The sequence below is a fragment of the Homalodisca vitripennis genome, unplaced genomic scaffold, assembly GCF_021130785.1.
Source record: "Homalodisca vitripennis isolate AUS2020 unplaced genomic scaffold, UT_GWSS_2.1 ScUCBcl_830;HRSCAF=3630, whole genome shotgun sequence".
Lineage (NCBI taxonomy): Eukaryota > Metazoa > Arthropoda > Insecta > Hemiptera > Cicadellidae > Homalodisca > Homalodisca vitripennis.
This window is the reverse complement of record NW_025776934.1, coordinates 26,235-32,234: the sequence shown is the minus strand read 5'-3', so window position 1 is coordinate 32,234 and position 6,000 is coordinate 26,235.

The following is a 6,000-nucleotide window of genomic DNA, read 5'->3' as shown; positions in this document are numbered from 1 at the left end:
TACATCTGATACATGATTCTGAAAAGACCTCCTGAAATGTTTAAGTTTTGTAATTCATCTGGATAATAAGAACCGTTCAATTTTACTCTGATATTTTTTACATTCAAACTATCAAACTTTGAAGGATTTTTCTCTTGATTATTCTGTCTATCTGTTTGAAAACCTATGATAACGAACTTGGGATTGAAGATATTTCTATAAATATTTGTGATATCGAACGATTAAGTTGTTCCGGAAATACCTTTTTGTTCAATACATTGCCAATCTAGAAAATTAAACATAATGTTTTGACTTTTTGTAATTTCATCAATCAACCTAATTTTACTCGTGGTTTTTATAATCAATCATTGGAACTCTAATAAAAAAATCTGTAATTGTTATTTTTCCATCAACAGGCATAACATTTCCAGTTGCAGTCTTCAGAATCACATCATCGTCTTCTGCTCTTATAAAACTTAGATAAAATCCTCCTTTATAGATCGGAATAGTAACATTTTCAAAAAATCCTAATCCAAAATGAGATAAATTTCCAGCTGCTTCAAAAACACCAAATTTAAAATCTGATTCAAAGCCCTTAGAAGTTTGAGAAATAACATCACTTTTTGAATACGAAATAGTTCCTTTAATTGTGCTTAATTGGCCACAGTTTTCGACTTCTTCTATCAATTTATTGTGTTTTCTTACTTCAATCTTAGAAAATAAAAACGGTATAAAATTATCGATTAATCTAACATTATCAGTTCCAAGATATGCTTGACCATCTTGTTTTGTTAAAGTTCCAGAAATATAAAACTGGAAGTTAGACGAGCAAAAGTTATCTCCAAAATCAATATTAAACTCAGTTCTTTTATTCGGTGCATTCAAATGTTGTTTACTAATTGGATAGAAATTTTTAAACTCCGCCCTTTCAATATCACTAGCATATTTTCTGTAGTCCGCCATTTAATAAGAGAAAATTTAGAAATTTTAAACATCATGTATAAGAAAGATATCATTTTTTCATCGATCTAATGTACGTTTTTATAAGAAAAGATATAAATTTTAGTAAAATAATTAAAAAGATTAGAGTCATTTTTAATGATCTACTTCGTCATATTCAGGATTCTCTTCCTTAAATTTTGCGATCTCGGTCACATATTTCAATAAAATTTGCACAGGATAGTAACCGCTATCTATAATATTGTTCCAATCAACTGTATCTTTATTTTCATCCAAAAACTTTATACTCAAGTGTTGATAGAGACAAAGAACAGACATATGATCTTTTAATTGATAATGTATATTTTCTTGAATGAACTCTGGGGACAGAGTTTGATATTTTGCAATGTTATACCAATTCAATTTGTTTACGTATAATCTCATCATATCTTCGGATAATTCATATTTTTGAGAAATGTCATCCCAATGTTCTTTTTTCAAATCTCTTTCGTGTTGCATGATAAAAAGATCGAAAGCACTGTAATGTCCCGCCATCTCTATTTATTAGGAAAAAATTTCAAATCAAGTTTTTATAAATTGGCTCTTTCTTGAGTTACATTCAGCACATTTTCCAGAAATTCTCTTAACTCCATTGATGTTTGCATAGTATTTTATATCATTTGTTGCAGTTTTTTCTTTACATCTCACACAATATATGAGCGCCATTTATTTAGGGAAAATTTAAAATGAATCATCATAACCGCCTAATCTATTAAATCTGTTTATCAATGTTTTCAAAAGATTTATTAACATCTTCTTTAAATTTATTAAAGTTTTCTTCTAGTTTATTTACTTTATCGAGATATAAAGAGTATTGATCATCTATTCTTTTAAGTAATTCATTATTATGTGTTACTTTCTCATTGAAACGTGTACCAAAATTTTCAAAAAAGTTTACTTTCTCATTGAAACGTGTATCAAAATTTTCCAGAATTTTGTTAATTGCTACACCAACTAATTCATTAACATTATTTTTATATGTATTGAAGTTTTCTTCTAGTTTATTTACTTTATCAAATAATTCACCAACATCGTCTACTGATCTTCTATTTCTGGCTTCTAACTTGTCATAGACTTCTGTTGTAAAATCTTTAACATGCTGTTTATGATTCTCATAATTTTGTTTTAGTTCATTAAACATTTTAATAGGATCTTCTAATTGAATCATTACAACAACATCAAATGGATTAATTCCTTTACTAACACTGCTAATTCTTTTTCCTTTAAAATCTAAGGCATTTTTAACATTCGGATCATGTAAATCAACAATATCGATGTTTTCTGATAATTTTAGAGGTTTTAAAATTTGTTCTTTAACAACAACATCATGTTTGTCAATACCAGGTCGAACACCGACAATTCTTTTTTTATTAGCCAAACTAACATAATTCTTTTCAACTTTGATCGCTTCAGTAATTTTATCAGCTTTTTCGATATGAGACATTAAATTGGTAAATAATTTTTTTACACCATCATCGACTTCTTTTTCCAATGTTTTTATTTTATCAGCAACTTCATTTGAACTCATGAAATTTGCAAGTTTGTTATCATATTCTGCTTTAAAATCTTCAATCTCGACAGCAAACATATCTGAATCTGGAAGGTTTTGTAATAAATTTTCTAACTTGTTATCAAACTCATTTCTCAAACTATCAAAATTCAAACTATTATCTACATTTTGAATAATTTGTGTACCAAATACGTCAAAAATATTTTGTGAATCCATATTTATTAAGCAATAATTTGTTAACAACTTCTTTAAAATCTTTACCATTACTCAGTTCATTCAAAACAAAAACACATAAATGACCACAAATTGGGGGATCTTTGTAGTCTTGAATTTGAGAATCGTTATAATAAACGTTTGATTTTTTTAAATATTGGATCAATTCTATAGGTGGTTTGTCCTCAATTCTTCCATACGAATCAAAATAACATGCATTCTTATCATTTTTATAATAACAAATCCAATGCGTTCCACTTCCCATAATCGAGTCTAAATTCACAATTCCACATTCAAATTTCTTAACTTTTTCAGGTAATGTATCTCTCATGAAGATTCCTCTAAAATGTTTAATATTTTTGCAGATTTCTTCCAATTCCCCGAATGTTAAAGGTTTGATTTCAAATTTTTTTTTAATGTTTGATTTCACGTAATTCAAAGTTTTTTCATCTAATCCAGATCCTGTAACATCTTCCAACTCTTTATCTAACCAATTTAAAATGTTTCGAACAATAGGAATCACATCCTTTTTAACGATTGGAGCAGCTTTACGAACATAAGGAACAACATTTTTAACAACTGGAATATTTTTCTCCAAAATCTAATAAATCTTTCAAAAGTCCACCCATTTTTAAGTTCTTTTCAACTGATTATAAGAAAATTCTATTCTGGTTCCTTTATTGTTTTTCTTATGTTTTTCGAGTTTATTGTATTGTCTATTTGTTAAAAATATCTTATCTTCGCCATTTTTTAGTTGATCTATTTTAAATTGAATACTAACGGGTATTTTCTTCTTAAAAGCGGATTTTATTTTTTCTTTCTGATTTTTGCTGAAATTTACATTCACCTCCATTTATATAGTTAAAATTTCAAGTTCTCTTCGATTCCGTTCCTAGTTTTCTCTTCAAAAACATTGCTCCAGCTGTTGGAAGCGCAACAAATCTTTCACCTAAACTAGCATCTTTTGATAAAAATCTATCCATTGCTTTATCTTGCAAAACTTTATCTGCTATATGTCTGGAATTTGTGTCTCTATGTTTTGCATAAAAAATATCGTGTTCCATAGCAGCTTGATCTAATTTATTTATACCAGGATCTCCTCTTTTTAGTCTTTTTCGAGTTTTGTGCCAGGCCCCAGATACTGATAAGTTGGTACGTGTAATTCAAAAGGTAAATTGTTGATAAAATCATTCAAAAGTCCACTACCCTCAATCATAGATGAACTTATTGCCGGCAAAACTCGTTTTAAATATTTAATTCCATCAGGTTTTTCAATCATTGCATCAAGTTTGTTCGAAATAAAATCTTTAATCGCTTTCTTTTCGTTCAAAAAATTGTTGTTTCCAGCCTTTTCTTGAGCATAAATATAATTTATAATTCCATCGAGTTTTGTCAAATCGTCGATATATCTGTACTCAATCTTATTATCACTGTATTTTCTTATACCAGATCCTTCGATTCGTTTTTCCCAAATTGGTTTAATTAATTTAATATATTTTTTACCTCTACTTGACTTAGGCTTCTTAGTAGATGGATCATTATTTTTGTAAATTGAGTCAGATTCCCATAAAATTTCTGTATACTTTTTCAAATCTTCTTCAGAATATAAACCGTCTTTTGGAACATCAGTGCCTGTTAATAATCTCCATAAACCCTGAGTACCTTCGTACATTTTTTCATTAATAACTATGTCATTATGTTCAAAATTAACGGGTAAATTTCCAATCATAAAACTTTTCTTTTTTTTATCCCAATACAAACCAAATTTATCATCTTTTACTCTAGGAAGGAATTTTTTTACCAATTTTACCAATTATTATATCCGTTGTTCCAGGACTTATTGGTTCAACTATGGTAGAGTCTTCAATGATTCTAGGTCTAAATGGTGTTGAAGATGGTAATTTTGGCAATTCAAACTCTTCTACTTCAGATTCTGGAATCGAAATATCGGCAAATTGTCGTACAACTGGAACCAAATTCATTAAATTTTGATTATCGCTTAAAACATTTTCAATTTTGCCCTCAACATTTTTTATTGCAGAAGTTACAGGTTGATTAATTTTTTGAATAAGTTCTTGTTCTTCTTCATCCATTCGAATCTGTTCTTTAAATTCTTTGATTAATTTCTTTACGATTTGATCAAGTTTTTTCGCTTCTTCAGAAGTTACGTTCGCCATTTATTTAGGAAAATTTTGAAACGTGGAACGTAAAACGTGAACGTGGAACGTAAAAACGTGAACGTGGAACGTAAAAACGTGAACGTGGAACGTAAAACGTGAACGTGGAACGTAAAACGAGAACGTGAACGAGAACGTGAACGTGAACGAGAACGTGAACGAGAACGAGAACGTGAACGAGAACGTGAACGAGAACGTGAACGTGGAACGTAAAATGTGAACGAGAACGAGAACGTGAACGAGAACGTGAACGAGAACGTGAACGTGGAACGTAAAACGTGAACGAGAACGTGAACGAGAACGTGAACACGAAACGTGAAAACGTGAACACGAAACGTGAAACGTGAAACGTGAACACGAAACGTGAAAAACGTGGAACGTAAAACGTGAACGAGAACGTGAAAGAGAACGTGAACACGAAACGTGAAAAACGTGAACACGAAACGTGAAAACGTGGAACGTAAAACGTGGAACGTGAACAGATTTAACCGTTTTTCTGTTATTTTCATAATGTAAATAAAAAGTAAAGATAATGTAAAAATAATTGTAACAAATATTTTATCAAGTAGATTTGTCAGACCACTGAGCAGCATTTATATTAGAAAACTTATTCAAATATTTACCATTTTTAGGCTTCAAAGTTAGATTAATAGTTAAAAATCCATAGTCTTCTTTCCAAATTTTATCACATAATTCATTAAAGTGGTTAAAACTCATATCAGATCCCACATAATTGTTGTAAATCTTTCTCGAATAGTGATCGTCTTGCTTAAAAACACACAACATATTCAAATTATTTCTAATAACTTGTTTATCAATCTTTGAAAAGCATTGGGAAAGATAGATACAAGATATGTTTTTGTGACGAGACATTACGAAATATTCCTTAATAACGTCCTGATTTTCCAAAATACAATCATCAAAAACGATTAACGAATTGGGTTTACATTCGCTTAATGGAACTATGTCCTCAGAAGCATTGTAAAAATGTGATATTTTCTTTGCTTAAGTTCTTCTCAATATTTTCAAATCTTTCTTGTAATTTTTTATAGGCGTCTTGTTCTAAAGATTTACTAAAAACATACAAATTGGAATAAGGAATCAACCTATTGTAGATAAAAT